Source organism: Nicotiana tabacum, chromosome 16 (genome assembly GCF_000715075.1).
Source record: "Nicotiana tabacum cultivar K326 chromosome 16, ASM71507v2, whole genome shotgun sequence".
Taxonomy (NCBI): Eukaryota; Viridiplantae; Streptophyta; class Magnoliopsida; order Solanales; family Solanaceae; genus Nicotiana; species Nicotiana tabacum.
Window position 1 is genome coordinate 13,649,195 of NC_134095.1, and position 24,882 is coordinate 13,674,076.

The following is a 24,882-nucleotide window of genomic DNA, read 5'->3' on the forward strand; positions in this document are numbered from 1 at the left end:
TATTGGAAACTTAACTTCTAAACCTATGACTTATCCATGCCTTGAGCATAGTTTCATATAATATTTCGAAGTCAATGCTAAATTCTGAGACACCGATGATTTCACATTTGCGCAATTTCGCCAAACGTTTTGTATCTTGAACTAGGGACACCAAAATCACGAATAGTTTGATCTATTGGAAATATAACTTCCAAATCTATAACATATCCAAAATACAAGATTTAATTCCTTAAATATAGTTTCATATAATAGTTTGAAATCAATATTAAATTCTGACGTGACGATGATTTCAGATTTGCACGATTTCACCAAAACTTTTGTACCTTGATGTAGAAATGTTAAAATCACGAACTGCTTGATCTATTGAAAACTTAAATTCTACTTATATAACATATCCAAAATGCAAAATTTAATGACTGAAGGATATTTTCAGATAATATTTCGAAGTCAACACTAAATTCTAAGACACTGACGATTTCAGATTTGCGCGATTTCGCCAAAGATTTTGTATCTTGAAGTAGGGACATCGAAATCACAAACCGTTTGATATATTGGAAATTTAACTTCTAAATATATAACATATACAAAATGCAAGATTTAATTCCTTAATTATAGTTTCATGTAATATTTCGAATTCAATACTAGATTCTGTCACACCGACGATTTCAGCTTTGCGCGACTTCGCCAAAAGTTATGTATCTTGAAGTAGGGACGTCGAAACCACAAACCACTCAATTTTTTGGAAAATAAACTTCAAAATCTAAAACATATACAAAAAAATTTAATTCATTAAGGATAGTTTCAGATGATAGTTCGAAGTCGACTTGGGTTTCTAATATGCTGACAGTTCCAAATTTGTGCGACTTCACCAAAATTTTTGTATCTTGATGTGGAAGCCTTGAGATTGTAAGACCCTTTTAATTGTTTTAAATTTAAATTCAAGAGCTTCATTCTCACCAAATATCTTGTATTCAAGTCACACTGAATTTGAAACGTCGTGAAGGCACACAAAAAAAACCCTTAAAAGTTTGGCGAACATGAAGGCATAGCGAATCCTCGGACTTCAATGCAAATGCTTGGAAGCCCCCTAATAGATATTAATCATTTCATTCAAGACACCAATTTATCATAGCGGCTTGCCCTCCTTCAATCAAATGAGATCCAAAGTTTAACAGAAGAATGATATCTCAGCTCGATTTTCAAATGTTGATTGAATGGATTATATTCCATCGTACTTCATTCAGACAACGATTGGGGGATTATGTATCTTTTGAACTTATGCGATTGAACTCAGAATGAAACTCTAAGCTACCTACGTACCTCGGTGAAGAGGATCAAGTCATACCGTAGTTCAGAATGGGTAATTTTTTTTAATGTCCTAACTTTTGCCTAGGCCACCTCTTTCGAGGTTTTCAACCTAGAGAACCTTTTTTTGTGGTGGGCTGTACACAATTTAGACTCATGCGGTCTAGTAGTGTAGGAACATATATTTTAGGCTCATTCATCAAGGAGCATTGCAACTTCAAGGATAATACTTCTTCAAAAACTTGCCATTGATAGGGCCGATTCTCATGCCATCTGCATCAACCAGCTAGTAAGCCTCACTTGAATAAGCTTCTTGCATGACATATGGCCCATCCCATTTTAAAGTGAACTTTCCTATAGGTTTATGTAAGTAATAATGGGTCTTCTTATGGCAAGGACTTGATCTCCTATTTGAAAGGATCTTGGGCGAACTCTTTTATTGAAGGCGCGAGACAATCGAGCTTGATAACATTCAAAACTCTGTTGAGCTTCCAACCTTTTCTCATCAAGAGCCTCCAACTCTGCTAATCGAAGTCGAGTATTTTCTTCATCAGTGATGCCTTCTTGAATATCTAATCGTAATGAAGGTATTTGACGCTCGAGTGGCAAGACAACTTCAACTCCATAAACAAGTGCATAAGGGGTCACTTGGGTTGGCGTGCAGTGAGTTGTCCTATATGCCCAAAGAGTTTCCTCCATACGGTCATGCCAATATCGTTTGGATTTGGAGATAACTTTCTTTAACAAGTTGCATAGAGTCTTGTTGAATGTCTCGGTTAGACCATTGACGGTAGCATTGAACATAGAAGAGTTACGTTGCTTGAAGCCAAAGATTTCACAAATCTTGTTCATCATCCTATTGTCGAATGGCTTGCCATTATCCATTATTATGTGACGAGGAATGCCAAAGCAATAGATAATGTTTACTCGGATGAAACTTGCAGCATTTTCCTTCTTTACTTCCTTAAGAGAAACAGCTTCAGCCCATTTTGAGAAGTAGTCAGTGCAGCCAAGATGTATAGGTGCCCACCAGAGGACTTTGGCAGTGATCCAACAACATCCAATCCCCAAGCGTCAAATGGTCAGGATACAACAGTCGGGTGCAATACTTCAGGAGGTTGATGAATAAAATTCGTATGGAATTGACAAGCCTTGCATCTTCTAGTGTAGTCCAAGCAATCTTTTACCATCGTTGGCCAATAATATCCCATCCTTTTTAAATGGAAGTGAAGCTTTGGTCCAGACTGGTGTGACCCACATACCCTCAGAATGTGCCTCTTGCAAAGCTTGGAGTGTTTCTTCTTCCCCTAAGCATCGCAAGAGTACTCCCACGAATGATCTTCTATGTAGAGTATCTTTGTAGTAAAGGAAGCGAGGTGCACGACAACGGATTTCAGTCCTTCTCCTCGGATTTTCTAGAAGTATCCCATAACATAAATAGTCAATAATGGGTTGCCGCCATTCTTCTGTCTCAACTTCAGAAATAGCGACAAGATGCTTGAGTTCATTTTCTTCACCTTCAACCTCATTTGGAGGTGGTACTATCCATTTTTGGCAGGCAGTAACTTGAACTTGATCAGGCAGGGTTAATGATGAAGCTAGGGCAACTAAAGCATCAGCCTTCTTATTTTCTTTCCTTGGCACATGCTGAATAGTCACATCACTGAGCCATCCCATTAATTTTTGGTGTAATCATGATATGGGTGTTGTCGCACCTCCTTTTTACCTACACCCGCAAAGGCGTAAAGGAGTTTTTCCATTTAAAGGACAATCAGAACGGGGTTTAATTATTAATTATTCAGAGTCGCCACTTGGGAGATTAATGGTGTCCCAAGTCACCGGTTGAATCCCGAACCGAGGAAATTTATGACTCTGTTAACAGTCCGCAAACCAGAAATCCGAGTAAGAAATTATGTTAACCCGGGAGAAGGTGTTAGGCATTCCCAGGTTCCGTGGTTCTAGCACGGTCGCTTAACTGTTGTATTTGATTTTATCTGATTTTAATTCCGGCTAGCTTTTGTGCCTTTTATTCGTAAACTGCTTTTATTATTATTTATTTTAAAGAATTACGATATCGTGAAAGCGCATTTCGAACCCCGTCGCAATCAATGCGCCCGTGATTATCAACACATTTCGACTTCATCGAGATTTGGATTTGGGTCGCATCAATGCGCACCCGAGTTTAGGAAAGTAATTTTATTAAGAATGCGTCTAAAGCAACTACGAGTTTGCACTTTGTGAGGGCCATGAAATTTCAACTAAATGGCATGCCTCGATTTCTAAAGGAATAAAATTAATTAGGTGAGAGCCATGCAATTGAGATTTTGTTTGGCGAGATTCGTCTTAACACTTATTAAAAGGCCCATTTGAGAGTGACTACAATTTTCTAGTGATCAAATATCCCTAAAAAGAAAAAAAAACTTAATTGCGTGTAAGCTGAATAAAATTCAGTAGTCCAACCTCAACAATGAGCTGGACCACTGATGGGCTTCAGAAACAGCCCAAAATTTGGTCAGGCAGGAGAAAGGGAAGCCCAGGTGACAGATAACAGCACCTAGGATCGAATCCCTTAAGAAGCCCAAACTCATGAAGGTCGTCCGTGTGATAGCCTGAAGTGACTTATCGCTGAGCCCAGCGAGGCATTGATTTCAGCTTAACCAAACGCCCCCTGAAATTACCTCTAAATTAGTTTAGGTGTTCAATAATTAACAAAGGGGAAACAATACACATCTACTCGAATTAGAAGGATACGAGTCAATTGAATTCCAGTTTTATACACAGGCTAATTTATCCACTGATATTCCGGTGAGTTCTTAGACATCATCAAGGTGAAAACCAAGCTGTAAACACGATCTCAATAACATAAAGCAGACTAACTATTTCTGAATTAATTCATGCTAACATTACTATCAGCCTATCATGTAATCAACTAACATAGTGTTCACTTCATAGTAATCACATGACTCCGAAATATAACAGTTTATATAGTCCATTTAGCACAAAAGCAAGCAAAACTTAAACAATATCCATGAATTAAACATTGAATACGTATATCTGGGAATTAGCTAAATCAGAACTCAATTCTGCAAGTAAATTCATTCTTCTCAAAATTCATTTCTGCCCACTTGAGCTCACAGTCATCAGGGGTACAATTGTGTACCTGGATAGGGGAAAATATGAGAAGGAGAGAAGTCATCTACTTTGAACAGCAACAACAACAAATTCAACAATATACCATCACAGAATAGGCCAGGAACTGCTTTTGAAAAATCAAAAATATAAGCAAACTCAACAGATCAGTCCAACACACACTCGGAATGCACTCCTAGCCCTCACAGCTGAGACTAGGTGCTCTCAAATCCTGCTGGACCCAAATCTCCACTGAAGTCCAAACTAGCAGGCCCCAAATTCACCTAAATCAGTTGTTAATCACTTTTGAACACTTTTAAAAATAGAACCTCGAGCTGGAATGAAAAATGCTCAAGGAAGGACTGAGAATCACTTAACACTAGTAATGAAACAGTAAAAATGTTTTTGATTTCTTCATTTTTGACGTTTTATTTTTTTGAGTACTGGAATTGAAATGCTAGCTGAAATTGAAAGCAGGGAGGAGAGCTTTTGGGGGGGATTTTTGGGCTGAAAGTTTAAGTCCCCTTCCTCAAGGCACTTGATGCCCTTTTATAGGTGATACAAGAGGGTTAATCAGATTTTGGGTTTTCTTTTTAGTCCCTCCCCTATTTGCAGTTTAGTCCTTTTATTTTTAACTTGTTACTCAAGTAAGCACTCTATTGTGCTGAAATGTGCACTAAAATCCTATTCTAGAAGTCCCTAGGGTATTCTTCTACCCATGCAATACCTATACTGCCCTTTCATTACTTTGCAATTACTATTCCTATCAGAATTACCATTTTTCATGCCCAAACTGCCCCTGAAAGCTTCTCAAAGTTACTGATTCTACCCACATTCTCAACAGCTATAACCAATCCCCTAAATTAATCCAAAACTAACTAAGACTGATTAATTAGAACTCAGAAATTAACTAATCAAACTACCTAATCCCAATTGTTCAATCACACCAACTCAATCAAACTAGGAAAAACCAGAAACCAGGATCAATCAAAGCAAAGCTTAAGCTACTGATCAACATTAAATGAAATTAAACTAATTCTTAACCAATAAGCTCACAATCGACCATTCAAACATCAAACTCAAAACTAACAGAAATTGACAGAACTATACTAATACACAAAAATAAATCGTAAAATTAACAGAACACTTAATGAAACCAAGACTGTAACTAAACTTCAACCATGCAAGTAAAAGGAAACAGGAAAACTCACGAAAGCACGAGAAACTCCGGCCAGTCACTGACGTCCGAATCCTTTCAGATTTTTGACACGCAACATCCCTAACCATGTGTTCTTACAAGAGAACACATGGTTAAGGATATTACGGTTCGAAATCATAAAGATTTTGGTTTAGGGTTTTGGCCAGAAATTCTTAGATCTGAAATTCGAGCCGCTTCACAGAGATTTGAAGGAAAATAATCATGGATTTGGGTTGAGGGAAGACTGGGGATTGTGTGGTGTGATTTCGGGCTGGTTTGGGTAAACCTGCGATCTGACCGGAAACATAATTCGAAGATTCGACGAGCTCCGGCAACATTCGAGGGAAACCAATAATGGGAGTGGAAAGAGGAGTTCATGGGGGATCTATGGTGTTAATCTAGGTTTGAACGGTGTAAGTGACGTTCACCGCCAGCAAGGGATTTAGGGGAGGCACGGATTAGGGTTTGAAAGGATAGGTGGGGTGAGGAAGACGAGGGACTGGGGTGGTCTCTCTGACCATTTTAAATCAAAAACCTTGTTAGTTCCGGACCGTTGGATTGATGAGATCCAGCGGTCCTGATTCGAAAACCACGAAACGACATCGTTTCGATTAGAAGAGGGAGCGGACCGGGTTGCTGGTACTTGGGCTGGGTTTCTGTGTGATTGGGCGGGTAGGCAGATGGTGTAGGTTTGGGCTGGGGTTGGGATTGATTTTGGCCCAAATTTTGGGTCCTTTTTAAGACCACCTATTCTACTCTTATTTTCTTTTCTCTTTTATTTCCTTTTTCTCATTTTTAAATTTTTTTATAATATTTCCTAATTTTATAAAGATGTAAAACTAACATGAAATCCTAATTATTTCAGAACAAAGACTAATTAATTCCTAAAATTGTTTAAAAACTATTTCATGACAAATTCACAATTAAAATGCAAAAGTGAACTAATTTTGTGTTTTTTTATGATTTGTTCTAAACAAATTAACCCTTAATTGATACTAGAATATAAAACTAAAACCTAAATGCGAAAATGCATATTTTGTATTTTATAAAAAATTAAACATGCGCAAATAAAATGCAACAATTATCAGAAAATGACACCGAAATGCACAAAAATTGTAAAAATAAAGAAAAATTATTTTGTTTGGGATTTTGGGAATAATCATATATAGGGCAAAAATCACGTGCTCACAGCTGCCCCTCTTTGCTCGGAAACACGAAAGGTTTTCGGGCAAAGATAAGTGAGCAACTACGAGCGATTTTTGCCCGTTCAAAAATTCCGTTGTGAAGCATTGTTGAAAAGTTTGACCGCATCCTGCTTCAGAGGTTGCCTACATATCCTGGGCTAAACAGGAATCAGGTTAGTAACTGTGATTTCACTGCGCTTGCTGTTGTTACTGCTTGCTGACCTCCCTTATTACACCACGTCAAAGATAAAAGAAGCTAAACTAACTATGCACCATGAATTACAAAAATCCTATCTAAATTCTTCAAACTTGCTCTTGTACTTCCTTGCTGCCTTGTTGTCTTGTGTTTCCTTGTTGCCTCATTGTCTTGTGCTTTCTCGATAAAATTCCCTGTTGCTATTCCCCTGGTGAATTGAGATGTTATTCCCTCTCTCCAAACTGCTGAACTTGAATAAACTCGAACTCGAATGTATTCCTCTGTTATCCAGGCGGGCTCCTGACTGCTGAACTTAAAATTGAAACTACTCCTCTATTATCCAGGCAGGCTCCTGACTTCGACTGCTTAAAATATTTAACACCTCCATTCTCCAGGAGGGCTCCTGACTGCTGAACTTAAAATTGAAACTACTCCTTTATTATCCAGGCGGGCTCCTGACTTCGACTGCTTAAAATATTTAACACCTCCATTTTCCAGGCGGGCTTCTGACTTCGAACACACCAAGAAATTGACTGAAAACTAAAATCTGAGTTGTGTGACCTCTGTTCTTCAGGTGGGCTCCTGATTACTAAAATTAAACCGTATGTCTCTATTCTCCAGGCGGACTCCTGATTGCTAAAATTAAATTGTATGTCTCTATTCTCCAGGAGGACTCCTGATTTCAAAATAAACAAAGAGATTGATGGGAAGCTAAAAACTTGAATTGTATCACCTCCGTTCTTCAGGCAGGCTCCTGATTGCTAAAATTAAATCGTATGTCTCTATTCTCCAGGCGGACTCCTGACTACTCGCATTTATCCTAAACATGCGAACTTTGCAACCAAACTATATTCCCCTGTGCTATTCATGATTATCTTGTATTTTAACCATGACACACTTGCGATTAAACTTTGATTAATACCCGCTCTTCCCTCACGGCGAATTCCTCCTGACAAACAATTTTTCTGCCCCTGTTTCAATCATCGAAAATTTCGTTAGTTTAAAAAAAATGGTGGTTAGTTGATGGAATTCTTATTGCATCGTCTTTCCATTGCCTTGCTTTGTATTGCCTGACATCCATGCACTGACCATGAACCGCTTGACTTTCTGACCAACTTTTAAATTTCCCAACATCTGGCGACCTAAATGTTTTACACCCATGCTGTTATTTCACTTTTCTGACCTTTTGTTTAAACTTTTGCCTTTCCCATGACATTCCCCAATCATTTCACCGATGAAACTTCCGTTAATTCCCTGTATTCCACTTGACATCAAGTTGTTTTTGACATGCTCTGACCACATTGAGCTTTACAATTCTAGAAGCTGGTAGTGAGCTTTGAAGCCCTTTCTGCTTGCATTGACCAAAACTAGTACTGAAACATCTCAGCTAGATGAAACCCTCAAAAGAAAATGAAATGCGATGATTTTTGAGTTAAGGATAAGAAGAATCCAAAACCAGATGACTGTTTTAAAAAGAGAAGGAGAAGAAATTTATCTGAGCGAGACAGCTGGTGCCAATGGTTAAGACATGCATTTTGGATTAATCGGCCCAATCTGTCCAAATAACCAGCTTTCAATTGTTATACTTTGTTGCCCAGCACTTCCATCAATTGTTTGAATTACCCAGACCTTACCCTTGCTTTCCTGCGGTACCTCGAAACAGTTTTCCACCCACAGACCTTTTTCCATTTAACCATTTTTCAACTCACTTTCGCCTCAAGGTGCCCGCGAGGGTTTTCACCAATAAGACTCTCTCATTTATTTTCTCTCAGCTCTCGACGCCTTACGGTGCCCGTGATGGTTTCACCCATAAGACTCTCTCATTTTTATCTTTTGTTCTTCTTGCTTGAACCAGAGTGTTGCCACTGCCACGAATTACCGTTACCTGCTTTATTTGGCGTTTCGTAAAAATTGATCAGAAGGTCTTTCTTTGGACCATAATGTAGGCTTTTGGATTGGGTTAGAAGTAAAGGTATGAAAGGCTCAAAACAATTCAAATGGTTCAAATTACAACTTTCGGAATCCAACTTCCACAACAATCACAACTTCTGCCCCAGTTTCTTGCTTGGGGGATTTTTGGATATCTATTTTGGTATGACTGAACCTCGGAGTAAGGCTGCCTACGTACCCTTTCGGGATCAAGTCAAACGTAGTTCATTGTATCATGATTAACTTTGTTGTTGTATTTTTCTTTCTTTTCCTTTTCTTTCTTTTCTTTTTCCTTTCTTTCTCTTTTCCTTCGCTTTCATTTTTTCTTTCTCTTTTTTTTTCTTCTTCTTTTCTTTTCTTTTCTTTTTTTTTCCTTGTTTTTTTCTTTTCTTTTCTTTCCTTTTTGTTTTTCTTTCTTTTTCTTTTCCTTTGTTTTTCTCTTCTTTCTTTTATGTTCGGCACCTGTGTTCCCTGATAGTGCCGTTGATTCCGAAAGAGAGGTATGAAAAATAAGTAAGGCTCAAAGGGGATAACAAGGGATAAGAGTGTTTGGATAGCAAGACAAAACGCCTTCATCATTTCAATCTTTAAGATATGCCAAATACAAACAGATACATTCAGAAATAAAGAAATCATACATAATATCTCTTGACCGCATCGGAATTGATGGCCATTTCTATACATTTTTCTTCCACATCTCTCAAATACAATGCTCCGTTAGACAACACTCTGGTTATTACAAATGGTCCCTGTTAGTTTGGGGCAAAATTTCCTTTTGCTTCAACCCTATGAGGCAAAATCCGCCTCAGTACTAACTATCCGACTTCGAATTTCCTTGGACGTACTTTCTTGTTATATGCTCTTGCCATTCTTCATTGGTACAGTTGGCCATGACACACTGATGCCAATCTCTTCTCGTCAATCAAACTCAACTGCTCAAGATGGCTTTTCACCCATTCATCATCATTGATTTCAGCCTCTGCAACAATTCGTAGAGACGGGATTTCCACCTCTGCGGGTATTACTGCCTCAGTGCCATACACCAATGAATAAGGAGTCGCCCCCACCGAGGTACGAACGGTGGTGCGATATCCTAACAATGCAAAAGGTAATTTCTCATGCCACTGTCTAGATCCTTCAACCATCTTCCGGAGTATTTTCTTTATATTCTTATTGGCTGCTTCAACCGCACCATTTGCCTTGGGACGGTATGGAGTGGAATGCCTATGGGTAATCTTAAACTGCTCACATGTCTCCTTCATCAAATGACTATTAAGATTAGCCCCATTATCCGTGATGATTACCTTTGGAATCCCAAACTGACAGATGATATTTGAATGCACGAAGTTGACTACAGCTTTCTTAGTCACAGACTTGAACATCTTAGCTTCCACCCATTTGGTAAAACAGTCTATAGCTACCAAAATAAACATGTGCCCATTTGACGCTGCTGGATCAATTGGCCCAATAACATCCATGCCCCACGCAACAAAAGGCCATGGTGCGGACATCGTATGTAATTCTGATGGTGGAGAGTGAATCAAATCTCCATGAACTTGGCACTGATGGCACTTACGCACAAAACTGATACAATCCCGCTCCATTGTGAGCCAATAATAACCTGCTCGGAGAATCTTTTTTGCTAGAACGTACCCACTCATATGCGGTCCACAAACTCCGGAATGTACCTCAGTCATGATAGATATGGCCTGTCTTGCATCCATGCATCTCAACAACCCGAGGTCTGGAGTTCTTTTGTACAGCACTCCTCCACTAAAGAAAAACCCACTTGCCAATCGTCGAATTGTTCTTTTCTGATCACCGGTGGCCTGTATCGGATATACTCCCGCCCTAATGTACTCTTTGATATCACGGAACCACGGCTCGCCGTCAATTTCCTCTTCTATCACATTATAGTAAGCATGCTGACCACGGACCTGAATCTGCAATGGATCAACATAAGCCTTATCTGGATGATGCAACATCGACGCCAAAGTAGCCAAAGCATCGGCAACCTCATTATGAATCCTTGGAATGTGCCTGAATTCTATGGCCTGAAAACGTTGACAAAGCTCATGCAGACACTGCCGATACGGTATAAGCTTCAAGTCCCGTGTTTCCCATTCTCCTTGAATCTGGTGTACCAGTAGGTCTGAGTCATCCATGAACAAGACTTCCCGTACACCCATATCCACAGCTAATCTCAATCCCAATATACATGCCTCATGTTCTGCCATGTTGTTCGTACAGTAGAAACGAAGCTGAGCTGTAACAGGATAATGCTGACCTGTTTTAGAAATAAGTACCGCTCCTATTCCCACTCCTTTCATATTTGCAGCCCCATCAAAGAAAAGTTTCCATCCTGGCTTCTCACTTGTTCCAATTCATCAATGTGCGTCACCTCTTCATCAGGGAAATAAGTTTTCAAAGGTTCATAATCTTCATCGATGGGGTTCTCAGCCAAATGATCGGCTAATGCATGTGCTTTCATTACACTCTGTGTCACGTAGATAATGTCGAACTCTGTAAGCAAGATCTGCCACTTTGCAAGCCTCCCTGTAGGCATGGGTTTCTGAAAAATATACTTCAACGGGTCCAAGCGAGATATAAGGTAAGTAGTGTAAGATGACAAATAATGTTTCAACTTCTGTGCCACCCAAGTTAGGGCGCAACATGTCCTTTCCAGATGAGTATACTTAACCTCGTAAGATGTGAACTTTTTGCTGAGATAGTAGATAGCCTGCTCCTTTCTGCCCGTAACATCGTGCTGCCCCAGTACACAGCCAAATGAACTATCCAAAACTGTCAGATATAGAATCAAAGGCCTCCCTGGTTCTGGCGGGACCAACATGGGTGGGTTCGACAAATACCCCTTTATTTTATCAAAAGCCTCCTGACATTCATCAGTCCATTTGACCGCGGCGTCTTTCTTTAACAATTTGAAAATTGGCTCACAAGTTGTCGTGAGCTGAGCAATGAACCTGCTGATATAGTTCAATTTTCCCAACAAACTCATCACCTCGGTTTTGTTTCTTGGAGGTGGCAATTCCTGAATAGCTTTGATCTTCGACGGGTCTAACTCAATACCCCGCCGGCTGACTATAAACCCCAACAACTTCCCAGATGGCACCCCGAAAGCACACTTTGCAGGATTGAGCTTAAGAATGTACCTGTGAAGCCTTTGAAAGAACTTTCTCAAATCTCTGACATGGTCGGACTGCTGTCTAGACTTCACGATCACATCATCCACGTACACCTCGATTTCCTTATGTATCATATCATGGAATATGGTTGTCATGGCCCTCATATAAGTTGCCCCAGCATTTTTTAAACCAAACGGCATGACCCGATAACAATACGTTCCCCACGGCGTGATGAATGCCGTCTTTTCTGCATCTTCCTCGTCCATTAGAATCTGATGATAACCCGCATAACAATCCACAAAAGAGCCAATATCATGTTTGGCACAATTGTCGATCAGTATATGGATGTTGGGCAATGGGAAATTATCTTTTGGACTTGCCTTGTTAAGGTCTCGATAATCGACGCATACCCTGGTTTTGCCATCTTTTTTCGGCACAGGCATGACATTAGCTAACCAAGTGGGGTACCATGTAACTTGAATGACCTTTGCCTCAAACTGCTTGGTAATCTCTTCTTTGATTTTTACACTTATGTTCGTTTTGAACTTTCTCAACTTCTGCTTGACAGGGAGGAGTGCCGGATTAGTGGGTAATTTATGAACCACCAAATCGGTGCTTAGACCTGGCATATCATCATATGACCATGCAAAAACATCTTTGTACTCATGAAATACTTTAATTATCTCCTCCTTGAGTTGTGGCTCCAGATGAACACTTTCTTTAGTTTCCCGCACATTGTCTTGGTCCCCTAGATTAACTGCTTCTGTGTCATTTAGGTTAGGTTTGGGTTTTTCTTCAAAATGACTTAATTCTTTACTAATTTCCTCATAAGCTTCATCATTGTTACAATCCACCCCATCATCACACTCGATTTCTTGTATTATTACTTCCGAGCTAGATTGGCTTTTAAAACTGGGCCGAAGATTCCTCATGCATGTCATAACATTGATATCAACATAAAAAGAACTGTACAAAAGAAAAGAAAAATGGAAACAAAATTAGGAACGAAGAAAATTGCAATTCATTGAATGTAAACATAACAAGGTTTTAACTCATCCAAACGGACGAAACATAGCAACTGGATTACAAACCCTGGAATAATCCAGGTGACAAAAGGAAAACAAAACCCACTACCACGACTCCCTCCGAATTGGAAGAGGAGTAGCTTCCAAATTGTTGATGTTAGCATGTGGTCCGATGTACTGTATATCTGCTCCGCTTGACCCTTCCCCAGCCTCAACCATGTTCACTTCAGCAAATACTCTCTCGAACACCTTATCCAAATTCCCCTCGGCCCCAATCAGTGAACCTGACACCTTTGCCAATGACTGTTTCTTGCTACCCGGCCTGATGAAGGACCTGGACAAACGTGGAATTGGTTTGGGAAGAACCCAAGCTTTCTTTTTCAATTTACGGGCCTTTCTAACATCTTCCATTGTTGGTTTGAACCCCAATCCGAAGGTGTCCAGATTTTTGGGCAGGGAAACAGGTTGAATAATGCCCTGAAGTTCAGCTCCCAGACCTTTCCCTGGCACGAACCCGTTACTTAACATTTCTGATACTACCATGACGGTCACAGCTGCCACCCTGGGACATGGAATGCTTTTACCCTCGGGCACTCTGCTCACCGGGACCGTGTCGAAGACCTGATAAACCCATGGTCCCTTATCATCTTCAGTTTCTATAAAGGGCACAATGGCATCATTCATGGCGCATGTGGGATCTTCCCCATATAACACAATTTCTTGTCTGTCCCACTCGAACTTGACCATTTGGTGCAGCGTGGAAGGCACGGCTTTGGCCGCGTGGATCCATGGTCGACCCAATAAAAGATTGTAGGATACTGCAGCATCCAACACCTAAAATTCCATAGTGAACTCGACTGGACCAATAGTCAATTCGAGTACAATGTCCCCTACTGTGTTTGTTCCCCCTCCGTCGAACCCTCGAACACAAATGTTATTTTTGCGGATTCTATTATCATCGATCTTCAACTTGTTCAATGTGGACAACGTGCAAATATTAGCACTCGACCCGTTATCGATCAGTTCCCGAGTAACCATTGAACCTTCACACTTGACCGTCAAATAGAGAGCTTTATTGTGTTCTGTGCCTTCCATAGGCAATTCATCATCAGAAAATGCTACCCTGTTCACTTCAAAGATCTTGTTGGCAATTGTCTCCAGATGGTTCACTGAAATTTTGTCGGGCACATGAGCCTCATTCAATATCTTCATCAAAGCTCGGCAATGCTCGTCAGAATGAATCAACAACGACAACAACGAGATTTGGGCCGGTGTTTTTCTCAGTTGTTCAACAATAGAATAATCTTGCACTTTCATCTTTTTCAGAAACTCTTCTGCCTCTTCTTCCGTCACAACCTTTTTGACTGGCACTGGATTGTCTTTAGCGCCCTTAGCCTTTCTCAACTCTTCGGGAGCAAAACAACGTCCCGACCGAGTTAGTCCTTGTGCTTCACAACTCTCTTCCTCAATTTCCTTTCCTTTGTATGTCACCACTACCTTGTCATATTTCCACGGTACGGCTTTGCTATCAACCATGGGTAACTGGACTACTGGTTTTATGACAACTGGTTCTACGTAGGCCCCTTTCACAACCACCACGGGTGCAGATGATGACCCTGGTACCACTAACTTGACTGGCTCTGGCTTTTTTGCAGCAACAAATGGTCCCTTTCCCATTACCAACACTGACTTATCTTTTATTGCTTTTAACTGAACCACTGGCCTTGCGCTCACTGTCTTTTCTTTGGCTTCCGTAGAACGAATCACCATAACCACCTGCGAGGGTTTTTTAGGCTTTGTCCCCTTATGTATCAGTTCGATCATATTGGCTTCATAATGCACTGGTAACGGATTTTGATTGATGTTTGGGGCCTCTGGAGCCTGTACTTCAATACGGCGATTATCAATGAGCTCTTGTATCGCGTTTTTCAACTTCCAACATTTTTCAGTAACATGCCCCGGCATCCCTGAGCAATACTCGCAGCTAACAGAATGGTCCAGGTTTCTGGGAAGGGGGTTTGGTGCTTTGGACTCAATTGGGGTCAACATTCCCAACTGTTTCAATCTATGGAAAAGAGCAGTGTAAGATTCTCCCAGCGGAGTAAATATTTTTCTGTTTGGGGCCTTCTCACTTCTAAAAGCTTGGTTTGGGCGGAAGCTGGTTCCTGGTCTGTTTGCCCTGGGAGGTGGATAGGTGTTTTGTGGGGGTGGATGTGTGTTTTGGGGATTCGGTGCATGCCATTGCGAGTGCACCGGGGGCTGAGTGTAGGACTGGGCGTGGTGGATAGAAAAGTGTGGTTCTGGTGGTGGATAGTAGTGTTGTGGTGGGCCATATGGGGTATATTGGTAGTTTGGGTGGTGGGGTCTGGGTTGGTTGTAGTAGAGTGGAGGGTTATTCGGCCTGGACCAAACACTAGCTTCAACCGTAGCAACTTCTTCCTTCTTCTTCTTTCCAAGCACACCACCAGTACCGCTTTGGATGGCCTGGGTGGTTGCTTTCAACGTCGAGTATCTCAAGATCTTGTTAGATTTCAATCCTTCTTCAATCATGGCTCCCATCTTTACCACTTCATTAAACGACTTTCCGACGGATGTCACCAGATGACCAAAATAGGTAGGTTCCAATGTTTGCAAGAAGTAATCTACCATCTCACTCTCCCTCATTGGAGGATCAACCCTTGCAGCTTGTTCCCTCCAGCGGAAACCAAACTCTCTAAAACTTTCCCCAGGCTTCTTTTCCAGTTTCAACAATGACAAACGGCCGGGGACTATATCAAGGTTATATTGAAAATGGCCAATGAATGCCTGCGCCAAATCATCCCATGTATACCATCGGCCGGGGTCCTGTCTCGTGTACCATTCCAGCGCGGACCCGCTCAGGATTTGACCGAAATATGCTATCAACAATTCATCCTTCCCCCCAGCACCTCTCATTTTGCTACAAAAGCCACGCAGATGGGCTACTGGGTCACCGTGCCCCTCATACAAATCAAACTTCGGCATTTTAAACCCCGCAGGCAACTGAACATCAGGGAAAGGGCACAAATCTTTGTATGCGACGCTGACTTGGTTACCTAAACCATGCATGTTCCTGAAGGATTGCTCCAGGCTTTTGACTTTACAAATCACTTCCTCCTGTTCTGTATTCTTAACCGGTTTCTCAACCTCTCCCGGGATTTCAAAATGGGGAGAATAGGTATATGGCTCAGGTACTTTGAAAGTGGGTTCGGGAGGGTAATATTGGGTGTCGTGAGCTTGGAGTAGCGGCTCACTAGACGATCTATGTAGTGGAGCTGGGGGAGGTGCCACAAAGACTGGAACCATGGGTGGTGGAGGGTTCTGTTTGGGGGGTGGAGCTGGGGAGAATATGAAGTGGTACCATAGCCCGGGGCATGATACGGGAAGGCTGAAGATGCGTGGGGAGTGGTGGGCTCCTGATCTTGAGCCAGGGGTGGGATGTAAGATGGATTGGCGGGATATAGTGGTGTCGGATGTCCCTGAGACCATGCCTGATGCATCTCAGCCATTTGTGCTTTTAATTTCCTCATCTCTTCTTTCATAGCACCCACATCTGTTACCTCAACTTCATTTGAAGGGTCTACGATGCTGATTTCCGAATCCTGCCCTGTCATTTTTACTTGATCTTTCGACCGGGTGTTGTATGGGTGAGTTGCTAGAATTGCCAATCAACTAACCACCTGCCTGAGCTCACACATTTAGACAACCACTTTGTTAGCGATTAAGTTTTAACAGATTTAACAACCGCATGTTGGCATGAATGCACTTATACAGTTAATCATTTCTATTATGCATTTGCTCGATCGCATGCGTCATCCCGGCACTTCTTTCCTTGTTTCTTTTTACCCTTCTTTCAAATTTCCTCACCTCATCCCTCTCTTGTGCTCTTCTCTTTCTTTTGTTTCTTTCTCTTTTGTGTTCTCGCTCATTTCTCTTTTGTTTTTTCCGCTCTTTTCTTTCTTTCTCTTTTTCTTCTTTTCTTCCTTCTTTTTTTTTCCTTACGATTACGGTCGAATCCTATAGAGATTGCCTACGTATCGTGACCTCGCACGAATCAGACCAAGCGTAGTTCATGAGTATAAATGCAAAAATAAAGGGTGGAAATAAGAATATTTTTTTTTGAAATTTTCAATTTTCATTACTAAAACAAACTATTACAAACTCAACACTTTTCGGAATGACACTAACAGACGCAAATTAAAGCAAATACAGACTCTAAGACTGCAGACGTACGTGACCTGGAAAGATAACGGCCATACGAAAGACTGACTCAAAGTGGTAGAAAATTACAGACACGGACTATGCATACTCTAGTGCTTCAAACTTAGGTGTCTGCGGGGCGTCGTTCGGCCTCGCCGCGGGCCTAGGATCCAAATCCCTTTCAAGCTGCTCTAATTCATTCATGGTTCGCTTCACATAGATCATTACTGCTGAGACAAAAGTAGTATAGGTCATGTCTTCACAAACCCGACATCTCCTGATAATGGCATGAGCGATGGCTCTAATACTGTCTTTTGTTTGCTTCTTTTCTATAAGCAAGCGTCTTATCTGATCGTTGCACGTCTTTAAAGCTCGAGAGTCCTGCAGGTGTTGATCTTGCAACTGCTGCACTTCTACCTCCATTTTGGCCAACAAGTCGTAACAGTGTCCACTTTCAATTTCAAAATCTCTAGCCTGCCAAACCGCTTTACCCTCAAGGGCAACCACTTTTCTCTTTAAATTGGCAACAATTTTCTCATGGTCCCTTTTCAACTGATTCAAGTACTGGCGACGCTCCTCTGTTCTTGTAGCCCACAGTGCTTTAAGCTCTGCCATGATATTCCCAGATTTTTCTAATTCATCCCGCCATTCCCTGACTTTGTTTTCCAATCTTTTTATCAATTGCTCATCTGATCGGCTCCTTGGTTGCTTATCGACGGTTATCCTCAATTGCCTAATTTGGGCCCTGAGCGCCTCGTTTTCTCGAGCCAGACTGTTCTTTTCACCTTGATCCGCGTCAACCTGTATATTGTTCTCGAATTTCAGACTCTCAACTTGTTGTTTCAGTTTACCAATCTCAACTCGATAGCCTTCTTCCTTTGCTAACCAATCCCACTGCTCTTGGGACGACTTGGAGAAATCTTCGAGATGAAGTCGTTTAGCCGGTCTCCCACATGCCACGTCACCTCTGAACCAATCATGATACCCTGGGGCAACTTCCCCTTTAACCCTATCAGACACACAAGTGTTCTCCATCAAATGTTGACACTCACTCCAGATTTGGCGAACCTCTTCCTCGGGGAACCGACCGTCAGGACTAATTTCGACCACTTGGGTACTCAGATCTTCATCTCTCGGTACTACTTGATACCTCCCGAGTTGCCTCAGAACCCGATATGGTGCATAGGGCTGGATGTTTTTGAGTCCTATCAACAAAAAATGCAATCGGGCTGCTGGCATATATATGACTTCTTCGACAGGCAACCATCCAAGCACCCACTATATCTGGCTGGCATTGAGGTTCCGAAATAATGATGTCCAGGCCGTGACTCCTTCAGGTAGACTAGCCCCTTTGATTCTTGTGTAAAATTCTCCTATACAAGTTTTCTCAACCGAACCATAACTCAATAGCTGAGAGCGAGGGCACAAATGCTCAGTCATCCACATTTGTAACAACAAGTTACATCCCTCAAAAAAATTTCCCCCAGCTTTGCACGCAGTGAGAGCCCGGAAGATGTCAGCCACGATCATAGGTGCTAAAATGCTTTTCCTCATGGTTTGCAAGGTACTGACGACCCCTGCTACTTTCAAATCAATATTACCATCTTTCCTTTGGAATATTATGAGGCCCAAAAAGGCTATCATAAAAGCCACCCGTCTATGTTCCTCCCATTTTTGTCAGTTACTTCTACTGCATAGCTTAAAGTCTGGATTATTGAACCCGCCCACGTGGCCATATCTATCATATATGAAGTGGAAATTGCAGAAACCCTTTGCAAAATCTGGATGATGAACTGTTCGGGGTATTTTCAAGGAATCCAAGAACCGGTGTATGGTAATGGCCCTAGGAGCAATTAAGTATTTAAACCTCAACGGAGCTTGATCACTTCCAATATACCCCGTTATTTCTTCCAATGTTGGGGTGAGCTCAAACTCTGAGAAATGAAATACATTATGTGCCGAATCCCAATAGGCGACCAATGCCCTGATGATATCCCCCCGAGGCTGAATGTTTAATAAATCCGGAAGGTCTTTCAAATATTTTTTCACTTCATCTTGCCCCTCTTTGCCTAAATCATTCCACCATAATTGCAGCTCAAAAAGGGATTTTGGTCATTATTGAAAAGGGCTCATTTATCATCGTGCTCATCCTGCACATTTATTAAAGCGTTTAACCAAAAAGAAAACTTTTATTCGACTCAAAAAAACTATCTAATACCCAGCTTATTCACGATTCTTACTTCTTCTTTTTTTTATTTAAGATAAAAAATACCCAGTATTGCAACATGGCCTTTCAACGCCTTGCGGATGAAAACTTAAGGCTGTGAGGGTCGAAAAACAAAAAAATGAAAACATGACCAAAGGTGGCCATGTTTGCAAGGTCAGCCTTCCGGCGTTCCGTTTGGGAACATTTGGCTATTTTTGACAAAATAACATCACCCAATTTATTTATGACCCAAAAATAAAATTTGTGACACATTTTTTTTTGACTATTTTTGCAAAGGGGAGGTTGGACCCGATGAGGGTTGCCTACGTATCTCACGCCCTGTGAGAATCAAATCGGCGTAGTTCGGGCGAATTTACCGAACTATCTTGAAATAATTTTTTCATTTTTATTTTTCTTTTCCAACAAACAATAAACAACCTATTTTTCCAAGTTAAGAATAAAAGACCTTTTTTTTTTCAACAAACACTTTCAAAAATAAAAGACTCTTTTTCCTATTTTCTTTTGCTTTTAGTAAAATAGACTATTTAGAAATAACGCATTTTTCTTTTTCCATTTTCTCAAAATTTCGGCAGAGTTTCGACAGTGTTTGGGCATTGGATTTTTCTAGGATAATCAATTAATTCCCTAACTGTTATTTCTCCTTTTCCTTTATTCTTTTTCCTCAATTTTCCAACATTTCCGAGATGCGAAAACCGGTCAACATGCAGGGTCGGAACAAATAAATGCACAGCACAAGAGAATGCATCAGGATGGTCTTTTCGTTTTAGGTTGCTAGTCCTAGACGGACCCAACCCCTGTGTTGAGTCCCCTAAGTCGAATGCAACGTGATGCAAATAAGCGTTCCTACTAGGGATCCGGCATGAAGTCACGTTATTCTATGTTCAAAACCTGGGTCAGTGTTCTAGACTATGTACCCGAGCGGACAACTCGAGTCGAGGAGGGGGCAACTTACCGGAAACCAAAAGGCCATCCGGCTTCGTAACTTGTCCGGCCTCTTTCTTATTTCAAGGCATGACACTAACAGAATAGGGAGTCTCAACCAGTAAGCACATCCCCGGAGGTGAAGAGAGAAGGGTGTCGGCACAGTTTATATACAGTTCAGATAATATCAAAGCGGTAACATTCAGCACATTCAGCATAAATCATGTAGGAAAATCAGATACAATTAAATACAACAATTTATCTAAGCTCGAATTCTGAACCCTGAACCAGAGATTCTGGGTTCGATCCCCAGCAGAGTCGCCAGAGCTGTCGCACCTCCTTTTTACCTACACCTGCAAAGGCGTAAAGGAGTTTTTCCATTTAAAGGACAATCGGACCGGGGTTTAATTATTAATTATTCAGAGTCGCCACTTGGGATATTAATGGTGTCCCAAGTCACCGGTTGAATCCCGAACCGAGGAAATTTATGACTCTGTTAACAGTTCGCGAACCAGAAATCCGAGTAAGGAATTCTGTTAACCCGGGAGAAGGTGTTAGGCATTCCCAGGTTCCGTGGTTCTAGAACGGTCGCTTAACTGTTGTATTTGATTTTATCTGATTTTAATTTCGGCTAGCTTATGTGCCTTTTATTCGTAAACCGCTTTTATTATTATTTATTTTAAAGAATTATGATGTCGTGAAAGCGCGTTTCGAACCCCGTCGCAATCAATGTGCCCGTGATTGTCAACACATTTCGACTTCATCAAGATTTAGATTTGGGTCGCATCAATGCGCACCCGAGTTTAGGAAAGTAATTTTATTAAGAGTGCGTCTAAAGCAACTACGAGTTTGCACTTTGCGAGGGCCGTGGAATTTCAACTAAATGGCACACCTCGATATCTAAAGGAATAAAATTAATTAAGTGAGAGCCATGCAATTGAGATTTTGTTTGGCGAGATTCGTCTTAACACTTATTAAAAGGCCCATTTGAGAGGGACTACAATTTTCTAGTGATCAAATATCCCTAAAAAGAAAAAAAACTTAATTACGTGTAAGCTGAATAAAATTCAGTAGTCCAACCTCAACAATGAGCTGGACCACTGATGGGCTTCAGAAACGGCCCAAAATTTGGTCAGGTAGGAGAAAGGGAAGCCTAGGTGACAGATAACAGCTCCTGGGATCGAATCCCTTAAGAAGCCCAAACTCATGAAGGTCGTCCGTGTGACAGCCTGAAGTGACTTATCGCTGAGCCCAGCTAGGCATTGATTTCAGCTTAACCAAACGCCCCCTGAAATTACCTCTAAATTAGTTTAAGTGTTCAATAATTAACAAAGGGGAAACAATACACATCTACTCGAATTAGAAGGATACGAGTCAATTGAATTCCAGTTTTATACACAGGCTAATTTATCCACTGATATTCCGGTGAGTTCTTAGACATCATCAAGGTGAAAACCAAGCTGTAAACACGATCTCAATAACATAAAGCAGACTAAATATTTCTGAATTAATTCATGCTAACATTACTATCAGCCTATCATGTAATCAACTAACATAGTGTTCACTTCATAGTAATCACATGACTCCGAAATATAACAGTTTATATAGTTCATTTAGCACAAAAGCAAGCAAAACTTAAACAATATCCATGAATTAAACATTGAATACGTAGATCTGGGAATTAGCTAAATCAGAACTCAATTCTGCAAGTAAATTCATTCTTCTCATAATTCATTTCTGCCTACTTGAGCTCACAGTCATCAGGGGTACAATTGTGTACCTGGATAGGGGAAAATATGAGAAGGAGAGAAGTCAGCTACTTTGAACAGCAACAGCAACAAATTCAACAATATACCATCACAGAACAGGCCAGGAACTGCTTTTGAAAAATCAGAAATATAAGCAAACTCAACAGATCAGTCCAACACACACTTGGAATGCACTCCTAGCCCTCACAGCTGAGCCTAGGTTCTCTCAAATCCTACTGGACCCAAATCTCCACTGAAGTCCAAACTAACAGGCCCCAAATTCACCTAAATCAGTTGTTAATCACTTTTGAACACTTTTAAAAATAGAACCTCGAGCTGGAATGAAAAATGCTCAAGGAAGGACTGAGAATCACTTAACACTAGTAATGAAACAGTAAAATTGTTTTTGATTTCTTCATTTTTGACGTTTTATTTTTGAGTACTGGAATTGAAATGCTAGCTGAAATTGAAAGCAGGGAGGAGAGCTTTTGGTGGAGATTTTTGGGCTAAAAGTTCAAGTCCCCTTCCTTAAGGCACTTGATGCCCTTTTATAGGTGATACAAGAGGGTTAATCAGATTTTGGGTTTTCTTTTTAGTCCCTCCCCTATTTGCAGTTTAGTCCTTTTATTTCTAACTTGTTACTCAAGTAAGCACCTCTATTGTGCTGAAATGTGCACTAAAATCCTATTCTAGAAGGCCCTAGGGTATTCTTCTACCCATGCAATACCTATACTGCCCTTTCATTACTTTGCAATTACTATTCCTATCAGAATTACCATTTTCCATGCCCAAACTGCCCCTGAAAGCTTCTCAAAGTTACTGATTCTACCCACATTCTCAACAGCTATAACCAATCCCCTAAATTAATCCAAAACTAACAAAGACTGATTAATTAGAACTCAGAAATTAACTAATCAAACTACCTAATCCCAATTGTTCAATCACACCAACTCAATCAAACTAGGAAAAACTAGAAACCAGGATCAATCAAAGCAAAGCTTAAGCTATTGATCTCCATTAAATGAAATTAAACTAATTCTTAACCAATAAGCTCACAATCGACCATTCAAACATCAAACTCAGAACTAACAGAAATTGACAGAACTATACTAATACACAAAAATAAATCGTAAAATTAACAGAACGCTTAATGAAACCAAGACTGTAACTAAACTTCAACCATGCAAGTAAAAGGAAACAGGAAAACTCACGGAAGCACGAGAAACTCCGGCCAGTCACTGACGTCCGAATCCTTTCAGATTTTTGACACGCAACATCCCTAACCATGTGTTCTTACAAGAGAACACATGGTTAAGGATATTACGGTTCGAAATCATAAAGATTTTGGTTTAGGGTTTTGGCCATAAATTCTTAGATCTGATATTCGAGCCGCTTAACAGAGATTTGAAGGAAAATAATCATGGATTTGGGTTGAGGGAAGACCGGGGATTGTGTGGTGTGATTTCGGGTTGGTTTGGGTAAACCTATGATCTGACCGGAAACTTCAATAGAAGATTCGACGAGCTCTAGCAACATTCGAGGGAAACCAATAACGGGAGTGGAAAGAGGAGTTCATGGGGGCTCTATGGTGTTAATCTGGGTTTGAACAGTGTAAGTGGCGTTCACCACCGGCGAGGGATTTAGGGGCGGCGCGGATTAGGGTTTGAGAGGATAGGTGGGGTGAGGAAGACGAGGGACTAGGGTGGGCTCTCTGACCATTTTAAATCAGAAACCTCGTTAGTTACGGACCGTTGGATTGATGAGATCCAACGGTCCTGATTTGAAGACCACGAAACGACATCGTTTCGATTAGAAGAGGGAGCGGACCGGGTTGCTGGTACTTGGGCTGGGTTTCTATGTGATTGGGCGGGTAGGCAGATGATGTAGGTTTGGGCTGGGGTTGGGATTGATTTTGGCCCAAATTTTGGGTCCTTTTTAAGACCACCTATTCTACTCTTATTTTCTTTTCTCTTTTATTTCCTTTTTCTCATTTTTAAAATTTTTTATAATTTTTCCTAATTTTATAAAGATGTAAAACTAACATGAAATCCTAATTATTTCAAAACAAAGACTAATTAATTCCTAAAATTATTTAAAAACTATTTCATGACAAATTCATAATTAAAATGCAAAAGTAAACTAATTTTGTGATTTTTCATGATTTGTTCTAAACAAATTAACCCTTAATTGATACTAGAATATAAAACTAAAACCTAAATGCGAAAATGCATATTTTGTATTTTATAAAAAATTAAACATGCGCAAATAAAATGCAACAATTATCAGAAAATGACACTGAAATGCACAAAAATTGTAAAAATAAAGAAAAATTATTTTGTTTGGGATTTTGGGAATAATCATATATAGAGCAAAAATCACGTGCTCACAGGTGTAGTCCAGGCTTCTTGGCCTTGTAACTACCTAAAAGCTGATTGACCACTAACTGGGAGTCACCAAAGACTTGCAATTACAATTGCTTCATATCAACGACCATTTCAAGACCAAGTATTAATGCTTGATACTCAGCAACATTGGCGGAACAGAGTTGTGTCAAGGTGAAGGAGTAGGGCAAGACTTCACCTTGGGAAGTGACAAATACTACGCTAGCACCAGCTCATCCACGATGCGCAGCACCATCAAAGTATATCTTCCATGGAGG